Genomic DNA, 14,844 nt, shown 5'->3' with positions numbered 1-14,844 from the left:
AGCTAAAAACGGCTATGTTTGAACACATTTGTGCCCCCTCTGCTTCATTGTTCCTTTTTGTATCACATCTAGTTGGTGAGTGGTGACACAGAGAGGCAGTGTGCACATCTGGAGTTAACAGGACATCCACTTGAGGACCAGCAGCCATAAAAGGAAAGGGGCGGGCTCGGGGGGCTGGTGTTGGATTTCACAGCCAGAGAACGTGACTGCAATGGTTGCCATTGCGAACGCTGTGCCCAACTTCTCTGCTCACCGAACGCCCGTTCGTCGCGTCTCGCCGACGATTTGCCGGAGGGGTAATTTTGCTCAACACTCGTGGCATCCGCTGTCCCGAAATCTGAGAGTCGGTAAACAACTTTGAAAAGAACGGCACCGCAAACAAACGCAGCTGCGCGACTGAACTTCCACCAGCAGCAGCAAGGGGAGAGCGGGGGGAGGAGTCAACAGGTCCCAGGTATAATGATCCACTTGTCATTGACAGCTTGTCAACATTTGACAGCATGTGTGCAAGCCAGGGCTTTAGGGGAACAGAAACAATAGAAACAGAGCCCGGTGCGATGTTGAGAAAGAAAAGAAGAGCTAGAAAATGCTTTTGTCACGCATGGCAGTGTTGTTGGTGTGCATGAATCAGAATGTGACAGATTTTCCATGTTGCCATTCATTGAGAGACATGGGACTGAATACCTCGCTTTGGAAACTCGTGTCAAGTCGATACAGATTGTGACTACTTGAGCGTCGGCTCGGAGGGAAGGACAGGCTGGAGCCATTCTGTGGCAGGAGAGTGTTCAATGAATCAATGTACATGTCTGCTAGCCAGCTAGCTTGTAGGCTAATGCATGCACGTCCCCGCTGACTGTCGTTGGCTGAAAAGAACATTTATTTTTGAAATATTTCGGGGCTGACAGTTTCGTTGCGTCGATTTAATACCAAGGTCACCCCGCCAGCGTGCTGGCGTGCTGCTCGGTCATTATGTTGCATGATGCATGCCATGCATGCAGGGCAGGCAGATCTATCAAAGTGTGTGTGCTGTGTCTGTCTGTGCTTAGTGCATACATATACCTCAGACAGCGAGAGAGTGAGAGCTGGTCTTCTGTTGCAAACCAAACGTCAGGACAATGGAATGTGGATCACTCTCTCTTTTCCGATATTATGCGCTGGCAAATTCGATTAAAGTTGGCATGTAGCGTGTTGTCGGAGGCTTAACGTGAACTTTGCTCTAGTGAATACGGTAATATTGTAGCGCAATCAATCATTCGGGAGCCCACTTCCTCCCCTCAGAAAGAACGCCGTAAATGGATGAACCACAGCCCTGCATTCTTTGATGTGCTCAAAACATTGAGGTGGAAACTTCATGACCCAAGACAACCCTCTGCTCCTCTCTGTGTAGCAGCAGGCGGAATGACGGAACGAAACCTCAACTCACACGCAAACCTGACAGCAATCTCCCCTAATTTGTTAACACCCCAGATGAACCCCCTGTCAAGATAACGTGGCAATTTGAGGTGTCTTAATCTCACCGTATTAAATGTCACTAGTGTGCGGCGCTGCTCCACACATATATACCCTGCCTGCAGCATGACAAACCTGCAATGTTGTGTCGTAAAATCTTATCTCGTAAAACCACAAATGAGTCTGCTCACTCCTCCGTGTTTATTACCCCGCAACAAGTTTATTATCAATTTACAACACAGCATTCGATGTTGACTAGTCTGTTACCTTTACATCAGGGCTATGGTCGCTGGTTTTTCGCACTACTGTATTTGTATTGAGTTTTGACTCGAGTAGACCTACTGATATGAATGACTAGTAGTACACATTAAGGAATTGTCATGATGTAACCATTATCTGGCTAGTGTGCTGTAACTGAATGAATATGCAAGTAGCCTATACTCTTAACTGGCAAATGTCATGCAAGATTACATCCTCCAGTGCATGTGCCTTTTAATCAATTTCAAGACATTTTAGGCCATTGAAGTGTTTATTTATCAAATGCACATAGAATACAGCAGTTATTACTGGCAATTAAATGTTTGGACTTTGACCTTTCTTCAATAGTGCAAGAGAAATTCAAAATAAGTCAAAAGAATATTATATAAAAAACATACAGTAGGCCTAACACTTTAATTAAAGGTCGGGTCTAAAATGTATTATTACATGAATGCATTATGATGCACAAATACACAATTAAGGCTTCATAACACTTGTCATAAATGTTTACAATTATGCATAACAACTTATAACAAGGTAGTCTAGCGAAGAGTATTTCCTCCGACCCCTTACATGTTTTAAATGATGAATATCACCTGTTGCCCTCCATGAGGCGGTTTAGAGTCCCGAAATATAAGAAAAACAGGCTAAAGAACTCTTTTGTACACCAGTCTGTTCTGCTTTTGAACCAAAATCGGTAAACCAAGAGGATATGTTCTATTGTTCTTGTTCCTGTCTGCTTCTGTGTCCTGTAATGTATCTTTTGTAATGTATTGTGTATGTCTTAATCTGAGTTCCCAGAAGTTTTATTTTTCGCCACTAGGCGGGCGAGAAAGACTTCTGGGAAAAAAGGACCGTATCCCTGTGAGGGAAGTACGTTGCGCTCAGAATCTGAGCGGACACTCCCCTTTCCGGTCTGAAGCACTGTGCATACCATGAAAATAGTCCGAAGGGAATCCAATTCCAAATTGAATTGTAGTAGGCCACCACCGCTCAAGGAGCAATTGTTTCCCTTCCGTCTTATTTAGATGTAGCGCCCACTCCATGTGGAACCCGCCCCTGCCTTTTGATTCGCATTTCATTTGAAACGCAACGCACTGGGCCACGCCCCTGCTGCACAGGATCTGAGGCCAATTTTCCTAGACTATGTATGTCTTGAACGGTGACGTCATGCACGCAAAACAAATTTCAGTGAAAGCTGACAATAAAGTTGTATATTATGAAGTAGCCTATTTTAAGTGCTGGTCATAATACATTTATAAGCTCATAATAACAGCACATTATAACTACTGACTATGACCAGGCAGGGGCAGCACTTATAATACCAGTAAGGCGTCCTGAGGGTGAGAAACGTCCTTGCCCTAAAAGGGCGAGATCGCGTGCACGCATCCGCCTGGGTGTCGGCAGACTGCTGGGCGAGCACTTGGAGGTCAACAGATCAACATATGGAATTAATTCTGTATTGGCCATATATGGAGTGTGTCTTGAGTGTACAGGGTTTGATGAGGTCAGATCAACATATGGAATATCAGAACAGGAAGGACGGGTGAGGAAGGATTAACATATGGAATGTCAGAACAGGTCAGGTCCATATATGGAGATCTAAGGGTTTGAGGCTCCATATATGGAGATCTTGGTGATGATCCCGTCTTCTCAATATGGTTATATATGGTACACGCCTGCCTGGCACCCCAAGCTACTGAGGAAACCGTTACAGCAGGGTTAGATGAGGTCAGTGTCGAGATCTTCATATATTAAGATGGCCATATATGGTGTTGTGATTGTCACAAGGCGTGATGACACAAGGCGTGACCAAACACATGGAGGTGTAACGTCATGAGGCGTGACCAATATATGGAGGCGTGGGGTGACTAAATGACGGACGGGAGATACAGGTTTTCATAGTAAATGTGACCTATGGTCGCAACTACCTAAACCTTGTTATAAGTTGTTATGCATAATTATAAACATATTATAAAAAAATTATGAAGCCTTTTAAGCATTATGGACCCGACCTTTCAGTAAAGTGTTACCAAATATGCAATAAAAGTCAAAGATACAAATGTGCAATAAGTCAAAGATCAAATTATACTCTTAAGTCAAACGGTGAAATATAGATAGAAAGTGGAACACTGACATGAGCCTCCATGCAATTACAGTATAGGCATGAAAGAGTAGGCTGTAACTGTGATTTAAATAGCTGACTGAGGAAAACTAATGTTGCCAAGTGTCAAACTTGAGACGGAGTAATAGCCATGCTGCAAACTCTGCTTTTGTGACGGTGTGCGGTTGTTTTGGGGGGTGGGGGGGAAGATGCCCTTTCCTCCTAAAAGCGGTGACATTCAGAGCAAGATGCATTAGGGGCTTAGTGGCTGAGTGGGATATTTGGTGTGTCTGAGGATTTTCCCACCCTGTCACCTCTTGTATTGGTGTGATTCACAGTTACATGTTTACTTGTGACCATATCTCAGATGAGCCAAAGTCAGCTACCTGGCCACCTACCTCTCTATGGCAGGGGTTCCCAAACTGTGGTGGGTGCACCCCTTGTGGTGCGCAAACGCGCTCTAGTGGGTGCGTGACATGAATAGGGTAATGGCGGTTTTATGGTGTTATTTAGCACGAAGGCCGAAATCCGGTAAACCACTGTTGTAAAGAGAGAGAGCAGCTGTGGGACTATACAGCAGCTGCATGTCTTTCAGTGCAGTGACATTCTGTGATTATTTACCATAATCATATTAAAAAATATATAGTTTTTGGCCAAATACAACGAGACCGAGCGTTGGGGAATGCGTCAGCTAGGTCAGGAGGTAACAGGGGGTGCACGGCCATTAACGTTTGGGGACCACTGCTCTATGGTATACTTTTAGATTCATTAACCTTTATTAGTGTACGTTTTGTGTATATAGCGCTCTACATGGATGACAATATTATTGTGTAAGTCAAGACCCGCTTTTCTTAGTTTGTCCTTAAAGTATACAGTATACTTACTGTAAGTCACAGCCATATCATGATACCTTACAGTAACATCCTGTGAGTGTGATGGATGAATGACCCCTGAGGATTTGACTGTTTATGTTCAACTAGTATAATGGTGCACTGCAATCTCAAGGCTACAGTCATTTTGGTCTCAACTCAAGGGCTTAAATATTAAAAATTCATCAACAAATTGCATATTATGATATTTGAGATTTGGCAACTAAGATGATAGTAAATCTCATGTGTTGTGTCAGCTCTTGATATTGAGAATGGGCAGATGGAGCGGAAGGAGTTCGGTGAAATAATGTACTCGCAATCTCGTAACATCAGTGTTATTGATATCTCACTGGCACTCTGCTCCCTGGCTACATTCCTAGAATTGATTTTTAATAGTTTGTTTATTTCAATGTTGTTTTAATATATATTTGACTAATACCGCTATTTGGATTGTTGGATTCTGAGCTATTATGGGAGTTGTATATGCTATAACACTGCAGCGTTATAGTATCTTGGTCCTAATATCTAGTGAGAGGAAGCAAAAATGGAGACTTTTATATTTTTGCCTGGGGATTAGGCTGAAAGTATTGTCTTTGAGACAGTCAGGTCCTCATTGATGAGTTTCAACACGGAGGTTGGTTTCCTCTGTGTGTGAGAGATGCGGGGCCTTGCACGCTGAAGTTCAAGTGTGTCATCCGGCAATGACGCACACACGTCGCCACTTTTGTCATGCTATACCACTGAAGTGTCCCATCCACCCCCCCCCCCCCACACACACACACAGATCCCAACCGTCTCGTTCCTCTTCACAGGATGATAGTCAAGTGTGAATGATACTGGAAATGTTCTTTTTTTTCCTCAGCTTTTAAACATTTCAGTGACTCAATAGCTCCTAGATCTGTCATATATTTTCTTTATTTTCTTCGCATTGGGTTGACATTTTGTTTTCTGTTTTTCCTCACAAGCAGTGGAACAAATAGTTTTGCCAGATGAAATGAGAAGATTGTTTTGGAGGACGGTAGAGGGATTGCTCTGTGCAAGATATTATTAGACAGTTCCACATGCCAACTGATTTCTTGTCTGCAGTTACAGTATTAGTTACCATTGTTGACAGGTTTGCTCATGTATCTAGACTCTAGATGCATGAGCAAACCATCATTATATTACCATAGAATTTCATCGCCCTTCGGGCGGCTCAACTCTATTTTGCGTAAATTGCGTTGCGGCAGCAATGTGAGGAAGGAAATTGCGGGATTTGGCCTCCACTTCATGTTTCAGCTTTGTTTTTAAACCCATCATTGTGCCCTTCACATGTAGTAGCTAGGATAGGGTAAATAGTTTGTGTACTGTAGTGAGGCTCGTAATAGGAGTGTCCCCCCGTCTCATAATCTCTGACTGTCGGACACAGCGGAGAGAAAAAGAAAGGGTTGGATAAAGTGTTTGTTCAGTGAAGACGTGCTGGTCTTCGCTGTGTCATAGGAAAGCACTATAGTGTCAGACACTTCTTACCTGTGCCCGGCGACAATCACAACCAAACTATCCCACACTGTGACTGCACATTATGTGACATTCCGTTTGGGACTTGCGTGCTGTACTCTTTCGTGTGATTCCATTCCAAATCGCTGTGTGTGTGTGTGTGTGTGTGTGTGTGTGTGTGTGTGTGTGTGTGTGTGTGTGTGTGTGTGTGTGTGTGTGTGTGTCTCTAGATTCTAGAGAATTCTTTGAAATGACTTATGTAATTTACTGACGGTAATTATTAGTCAAAGTTAAACATAATGGCCGTTTATATTATATTTTAATGACCTATATATATATATATATTATATAGGCTAATAATGATTTTTGTCTGTGGTGTTTTTTCTTGATTCATGGCGTGTTACTGTAGATTCTATAGCTCAGCAGGTCACCCAAGTTGTTGAATCATGCAAATTTTTTACAGACCGAGGCTAGATAGCTATCTTCCAAAAATGGCACATGAACCATCATCAGTAGTACAGGAGTCAGAGCAGTTCTAAGCGAATGAGCTTCAGTTCATTCAAGGGGAGGAGGAAATGTTTGCACGCAAGATCGCTTGCGATAGACCCAGGGCTAAATTTGGCGAGGGGAGCTTGCTTTCACCAGAGGCAGCCTCAGCGTGTCAGCTGTTTGGTTAGTGCAGGCCCACAGTGGTCTACAGACTCTACACACAGACCCACAATGGCCTGTCTCCCCTAACCCCCCCCACCCCCGAACGTTGTTGACACGCTGGGCCTGACTCACAAGGCAGAGCAGTGGTGGAAAGTAACTAAGTACATTTATTTAAGTACTGTACTTCAGTAAAATGTTGAGGTATTTGTACTTCACTACTTTACGTGAGTATTTCCAATTTCCAATACTTTTACTTCTACTATCTGAGATCCAAATATTGTACTTTTACTCCACTACATTTATTTGAAAACTTTAGTTACTAGTTACTTTGTAGATTTAGATTATCATTACAAAATATACATTAATCACTTCAGCCCTATATACATTTCTGATACATAGCTGATCTACAATCTCACAATGCGTCGCGATGCGACGCATTGTGAGCTTGTAGATTGGCTATTTTCAAAAGATTTGTATACATTTCAAAACTTGAAATGTGACATTCTGCATATAAATGCTGGACTTTTCCTTGTGACTTGTAGTATTTCTATATTGCAGCATTGGTACTTAAAGTTAAAGTAAGTATTTCTTCCACCATGCATGCACTGCTGACTCACAAGCCGTGAGTGTTGGGGCTAAAGCATGGTGGCTGAGTGAGGCTGCACACACTGCACACAGCATAAACCCATCAGGCGCTGACAGATGAGACATGCTCCCCACAATGGCAGGGCACCCAAGAGATGTCACCCAGCACTCGCTAAATGGTAAACACCTCTACCCGGTCCCGACCCACACCCTGTCAGACCTCGACCTGCTGTGTAGATCCGTGTCTGGAGTAGTAAACGGGACCTCAAGTAAAACCGCAGTGTTTAAAGCAAGAGTTTCATTCTCTGTAATAGGAAAAAGAAGAAGAAGAAGGCAAGCAATCAGATTCTGTTGGGATGGTTGTGTGGTTGTGTTGGTCTTCTATTTGCTGATGTTGTCTTTCAGAATGATCTATTACACAGCAATGTTGCTAGAACATCTTCAGCTAAATGCAGAAACAGTCACTTTATACTGAAGCTACAAATGGAGTCTAGTGGAACTAAATAGTGTAGTTTTACACTAATAAAATCGGCCTTGACCCAAATGAAACGGCCCCAGACTCCGTTAGAATAAGTAGAAATAAATTGGGATATTACAGTGGTTTGGCTGCTGTGCCCAATGACGTAGCCTTTGCCTTAGGGAATGGGCCGAGTGTGGGAAACGTGGGAGAGGAGGAGGGTGGGAGCCGGTACCAGGGGAACACAGCCCAAGCAGAGCAGGCTCAAGGCTGGAAGTGGAGCCCTGTGATGTTGGGATATGGGAGCTCTACTCATGTCGGCTGACGGCTTCTTGACAGTCCTACTCGCGCATACCGATTCCCCCTTCCTGGGTATTCCAACTCATGCAGCCTGACCACGCAAGGGTTAACTCTTCCCGTTCCTTTCAACATTGCCTGCTTCTATTCCTCTCTTTATAGCTTTGATGGTATTAAATAATCTTTACGTGTCAGAGTGCACAGCTCCTCGTGCTCACGTCGGGAGAGAGCAATTAGGTCAGAGTGGGAGAGTTGCTCTGCTTCATCCCAGTCTTAAAGTAGCAGGATACCCTGCTTCAAGTAACTGTTTAAATTCAGCTCAACCCTCCCCTATAGTCTGTGAATTTCAAAGAGGCCCAAGGCTAGTGGGGTTATCAAAGGCACCAAGACAAGGTTGAGAAAAATAACTTTGAATCTCTCCATTGTATAATCTGATAATAAAACCTGGCCCAGAATTAAGCATCAGTTTTGATATTTTAGGTGCCTCTCTGTGTAAATTTGCCTGAAGAATCAGGTCAGGCTTTCTCCCTTTTTTTGCTAATGAGGCTGAGCTAAAGACCCATATAACCCATTATTATCCCCATTATCGATTTGGAATGCACCTTGAGCTAAAAAAGTGTTTCATTGGTCCTTGAAATGATTACCAGATTTATCTGTAGCGTTTTCAGCTGCTTTAATAGACATATGGGATTATGATTTTGAAGGCAAGGCAACAACAATAAACCGAATAACAAATGAGCGGTTGAGAAGAATAACCATATAAGTCCATACTAATTATCCACAAGTGAGACGCGCAAACGCGGGAAGCAAACGCAGCTCGTAAATTGCAATAACAACAATTAGAATAAATTACGTACTTTTTTAAGGTTTTTTTTTTAAGTTCTCTTTTTAAAGTTTTTTGTTTGTTTTTTGTTTAAGTTTTTTTAAGGTATTTTTTAGTTTTTTATTTTTAAGGTTTTTTTAAGTTACGTTTTTGTGTGTGTGTGTGTGTGTGTTTTTTGTGTGATACAGCTGTGCCCCCTGGTGGCGGGCGGGTGGTGTTACAGCGTGACACACGCAGACAGACAGACATGTTCTGCTAGGTCTCATAGTTAGTGCTTATGCATTCGCAATAATGTATAAATCATGGATAAGGGGTCAGGGGCAGATTCTTCGTCTCAACTTCTCAAATATATATCTGTTTTGTTTTTTTGCTTATTTTATGCCTGGCCTCAGATTCATACAAAATTCTAAAGTTCCCCACAACACATTTCCTTGTGTTTGAGATTGTGTGTCACCATTTGGCGTTTGAATATGTTGCCCTTGTCATGCGGGTTTCATTGCTGCCCTTGTTACGTGTTTCATACTATTTTCCACACTTTTTTTTTTTTACCTTTTATGAAAGCGCCTCAGCCTGCTCGGACAGTCCCCCAGTTTGGCAGCTGACATTTCCAGTGAAAGAGCCCTATTGTGGGACGTTAATCCCCCCCCCCTCCCCTCTGCTCCTCTCCATAAAACAATGGTATCAATTGCCTCTACTGAGTACATCCAGTGCTGTAAGTGAGAGACAGGCTGGCCAGTCCTGTTAGCCAGCCAGCCTGCCAGCCATCCTACCAGGCAGGCAGGCAGGCATGGCCGTATGTACAAGTAAAATCTCTTTATTCCCAGCGATTGCTCTCCACCCCAGCCCACAGATTTCCCCTCTAGGGCAGCTGCTCTAATATTATCTCTCAAGCATGAGAACTAACCCTTAATCGCGGCTGAACTGCCACCTCGGAAATGCACAAATAAATAATGGCTGTGTATATATTTATTTTCCCGGGGCGACTATCAGCGGAGCAGACCGGCGGCTTCATCTCTCTCCCTCCCTCTTCAAACCCCCTACCCCTCAACCTCCTTAATGAATGGCCTCCATTCTATTTTCCTTCATTTTCCCCGAGACACTGCCATTAACTTTGACAGATGATATGTTCTTCCATTGAAACAGTGATCTTAAGCACATTGTCATTGGAAATCAGATTCACACATCCACCCTGCTCTATGCCTCTACTTGTTCTCTCTCTCTCTCTCTCTCTCTCTCTCTCTTTCTCTCTCTCATGCGCTTTCTTCTTTCAATTTTTCTCTCTCCTCCCTCCTCCTTCCCTGTGCTCTCTCGGTCAGCACCCAGGGACATGCCGTTAATATTCCTTTTTAGAGCTTCCACCGTACAGCCAGGCTAGTTAACCCTCTCCTCTCTCCTTCTCCTGCCATCAAGCAGACAGCTAGCAGCCAAGACGGTCTCTGGTCAGGCCTGGGTGTCTGGCCAGGCAATCTCCTTTTACGCCCCTAGAAAATGCCAATACTGTTCAGTGTCAATTGCAGGCCAATGTCCACTTCTGCATGAGTGACATTACAGTCAGGTTGTTTTTCTATTGGCGGATTGGAAATCCGCTTTATCTTTTACTTGGTTTAGTTTTACTCTGTAAAGTAAGGGGCCTTTTGTACAGCCACATTGTACGTCACCTCACGGCTTTAAGCGTAATTATACTTCACTGAATGATGGTGTAGCTTGCCGACAAGAACTGATCTTTAAGCTAACAATGTGTTGGACATCAGTTCTCGTCGGCAAGTTACGCTATTGTACTACAATACATAAATTAGGCCCCGGGAAAGCTTATGGTGACACAGTGCCCCAGTGCAAAGGGCTCCGTGAACACAAAGTACCTAAAGCAGAGTGACTCCGACAGAACAAATCCTCTCCATTGTCCCCCCACTGTGTGGGCGTGCACCGCAGCTCATGGTGTATTACCCTGATGCTGCTGCTGCCTCAGCTGCCGGGCCACAGCTATCAGTATGAAGTGAACACCATGGTGGAGAGATAATGGTCCTGAACAAAGATGATACTGTAGCTCTCTGGCTGCGGACGCCGCTGCCGCCACAGACTGCGAGCTCGCCATGGAGAAGCTCAGGCAGGCACATGGCGTGGTTGGTTATTATCATACTGCTCAGCTAGCCGGTGCCAGCCAACGTCATTTAGCCAGTGAGCCGCCAATACTTATTCCGTCTCTGCGGGCTGTCACCACGGTAGAGCCCTGCCCGGTGAAGAGCCATCGTGCCAAATCACCGTTATGTTAGAAATGCCACAGAGCAGAGCCTGTTGGGGCGACGGGGTTTCAGCTTTCACAGTTGGAGAGATTAAGCCAAGTTATGACCCCCCACCTGCCTCCGACCACAGAGAAGAACGATGTGCTGCACTTATGCAGCATGTAGCTTTTTCGCCACATTAATATCCATGTCTGAAGTCTCCTTCTCGCTTGCAGAAGCTGTCGCTGCCTTGTGCATAATGGGACTGCACACATGATGATAACTTGGTGGGCAAAGCGTCTGTGGAACACGGCCAACAAGCTAGGTGTTTGCTATGCAACTGGCATCGGCAGGCATGAAAATGATACTCAGTCAGGGAGACAGGGAGACACTGCCAATGGCGTCAGCTCCTTTGAATGGTTTTGTACTTCATTTCATGTCAACATAACTTCCATTTTTCTTTGCTTGCTTTTCTGTGTGTGTGTGTGTCGCAGTAATAATTCTGTAACGTTGCACACCAGGCAGCATATGGCTGCCATTTATGATCAACAGCCAGGCAAAGAGGTGACTGGAATATGCAAATGTCTCCATGCTAATGACATTGTAATGTAATGAAGAACATTGTATATGGCCAATAATGAGCTCCGGTTATTGAGCACTGATGGCTCCGTCTCAGCCAGCCTTTTGTTGTTTCACAAGCTGAGGCTTTCTTGTTGCGTTCTTCAGGGCATGCAGACATTATGCACTATGATCCCCCCCACCCCCCCGCCCTCTTCCCGCCCGCCTATCCACACAAACACACCTCGACGTATACGTGCACACAAACACAGACCAAAGACACATACGCTCTTATTGATTCATGGCATCGGGCGAAAAGCATTGATAAATACCTGGAGTACTCACTCATCGAAATTGCAAAGCTAAATTGGGCAGAACTGAGACAGATGTGGCGCAGTAAATTAAACAAGCAATCTTCCCTGTTGGGTGACAGCACAATGGTGATTAGGGTTTCATGTGAGTTGGCCCTACATTATTTATGGCCGTGCTGTGGGCTGCCTGCAGTTGAATAGACCCACAGTCCATTGACTTGTGCACATTACTGCAGGCCGAGTCGGAGAGAGAGCGAGTGAGAGAGAGAGCGAGGGGAGAGTTAAAAATGGCTTTATTTCCTCCAGAGGAGTCCTATTTTCATCTAAATGAAGGTGGAAACCCCAAGTGTGTTGTTTTGCAGCCCTGCATGTGTGAAATGTGTTGACTGTGTTCCAGGAGACTGCCCTGCTCCATGTTCCGGGGTGATTTCCACAGGACCTCACCATTCGTACCCATCAGGCACTCCTTGTTTTCTAAGATGACCCCCCCACCCCCACCCCCACCCCTTTGCCATTCCATCTCTGGCTGGGTTTGGTCCTATATGGTTCTATCTTGCTGCACCACAGGGCAGTGTATCTAATGTGGAGGAGAAAAAAGAAATCAAAGACTGAATCAATGCGGCTACATTTATAGGCCATCTTGTAGGGGAAACTTCAGCATCAATAACGGGCACCTGTTAAATTGTGGAAAGCCTATAAAGGAGTTATTAGACATCAATAGGGCTGTGTGAACTCAAATTAGTTTTATTGATATTATGCAAAACTAAACCTACATTGAACTGGCTCCCTACCTGGGCCCTCATCAAACCTTGTACCCTCAAGACACTGCCCACGCTGCCACCCTTAGATCTCAATATATGGAGCTGACCTCATCAAACCCTGTACGCTCAAGACACGCTCCATATATGGCCAATACAGAATTCATTCCATATGTTGATCTGACTCCCCATGCCAAAGCGCCAGCGCTCGCCCAGCAGTCTGCCATCACCCAGGCACGCAACCTCACTCTTTATGGCGAGGTCGCTCCTCGCTCCAGGGCGTCTTACTGGTGAAAATAAATAAATAAATGGCCTACGGATAGGAGTGCGAAGTTTCCCGCCGATCGGTCCAGCTGTGCTTGTTGTGTGGAAATGTGTACCGATTTGTGTGATATTTCGAAAAAAGGAGAACAAATTTGGCCTATAAAGAATTGTGGGAATGTGCGTTAATCAGACACTGGTTTCATGATTTGAGGCATTTTGTTAAAAACGGGCCACTCCTGCAAACCTTGGAAGCCAATCTTAGTCAATTAGGATGGAATATGAAAGATTGGACAGTTTGTGTGATGTTTGGACAAAATCTGTAGGGGTAATATATAAAAAAGTTTTCAGCCTCCTGGTGGCGCTGTGAAAAATGTGGTGCAGAGGTTTTTCCTTTGCCTTTTATAGGAGTGTGCATGCACATTTCCAACTCGATCGCTCCAACGACCAACGTTACCGAAGATTATACTGTACACAGACGGACACACACACACACACACACACACACACACACACACACACACACACACACACACACACACACACACACACACACGTGCAAGGACGAACAGTCAGACAGAGGCGGAATCATAGTTTCGGCCACGCCTTCGGCCTGGTGGAGATAATGAATAATTTGCGGCTGGATCTTTGTTGTATGCTTGACACAAGTAAAGAAGGACATTCATAATTGAGTGTATTGAAACTTATCTTGAGAACACCTGTACTGTTTAACTTGTGACACATCTTCAGTAGTGTATGTTACAGTAAGTCAGTAAACATCGGTATATGTTTGCTATATTGACAGCTTGAGCTTTTTTCCATTTGCCCCGTTGAAAGAATAGTAAGGGACATCTGCTCAAGGATTGCCTTGTACAAGCCCTTGCAAACTAAAAGTGTACCATTTTAACCGTTTCCGTCCATCAGACATGTCCACACGTCGTAGGGAATTCTTTCCTTTTTTATTTTTGAGTGAGCCTCTAAGGCCACCGTACGCTTCGCTCTGCCTTCATATTAGGCAGAAAGAATACCTCGTATCTGCTCATCTAGGGCGCTCTCCACAGTTTTGATCTGATGGATATACTAGCGCTTCTTTTCTGCTCCTCATCCGCCTCTCGTTCAAAATATGAACGCTTTTTGGATCATTTATCGTATAAATGAAATCGATTTGTTAAGCAATTTAAGCAATTCTCTTACAATATTTCGGTACACATCAGAAATAAGGCCGACCCCACCCATTAGTACAAAGCATTGTAAGTTTTGTAACAGTGCTTGTAAAGTGGTTGAAGACCAACTGCACATGTATGATGTATGTACTGTGCATGCAATGGCATACCTAAGGTATTCTTTTTTTTTACCATATTGAGATTGTAGTATCTTTAGCCAATATTCATCCAAACTCGTTATACCCACTGCTGGCCTTGGAAAGTCAATGTCACTCGGGAGAATAACAATCAACTATAGAACGTACAGCTGAGATGAAGCATCCTCGGTGAAAGAGCCCTAGGTTTGTATTTTGAAATGTTAAATTAAAAACGGATGGGGGGCTAATGGAAATGGAAGGCTTCTAATTGCCTCTGAAAACTGTTTATCTTCTCTCAGCATGTTGGGCAAGCTGGCTTGATAGCCAGAAAGAAGTGGAATGCCAAAAAGGAATGCCGTTGCTCTGAATTGCGTGTGTTGTCCGCTCGCGGCCGTTATCGCTGACATGATTTCTGCCCGCCCGCCCACACGCTAGTTACGAAAGCATCGGCCGAGGATGGCGAAGGCT

General features: G+C 44.3%; 1 protein-coding gene across 2 annotated transcripts in view; it reads left to right on the top strand.

The window, feature by feature from the left end:
- Positions 1 to 208: 208 nt before the first annotated feature.
- The window catches only part of raraa (retinoic acid receptor, alpha a), a 207,309-nt gene continuing 192,673 nt past the window's right edge, over positions 209 to 14,844 (top strand). For both annotated transcript variants that reach the window (XM_083787937.1, XM_083787936.1), the window contains exon 1: positions 209 to 454. The gene's annotated coding sequence lies outside the window, so the exon portion shown is untranslated. The remainder of the gene's footprint in view (positions 455 to 14,844) is intronic.

This window comes from Protomyctophum parallelum (genome assembly GCF_964188405.1).
Source record: "Protomyctophum parallelum genome assembly, chromosome: 17".
Lineage (NCBI taxonomy): Eukaryota > Metazoa > Chordata > Actinopteri > Myctophiformes > Myctophidae > Protomyctophum > Protomyctophum parallelum.
This window is presented reverse-complemented; position numbering and strand designations above follow the sequence as displayed.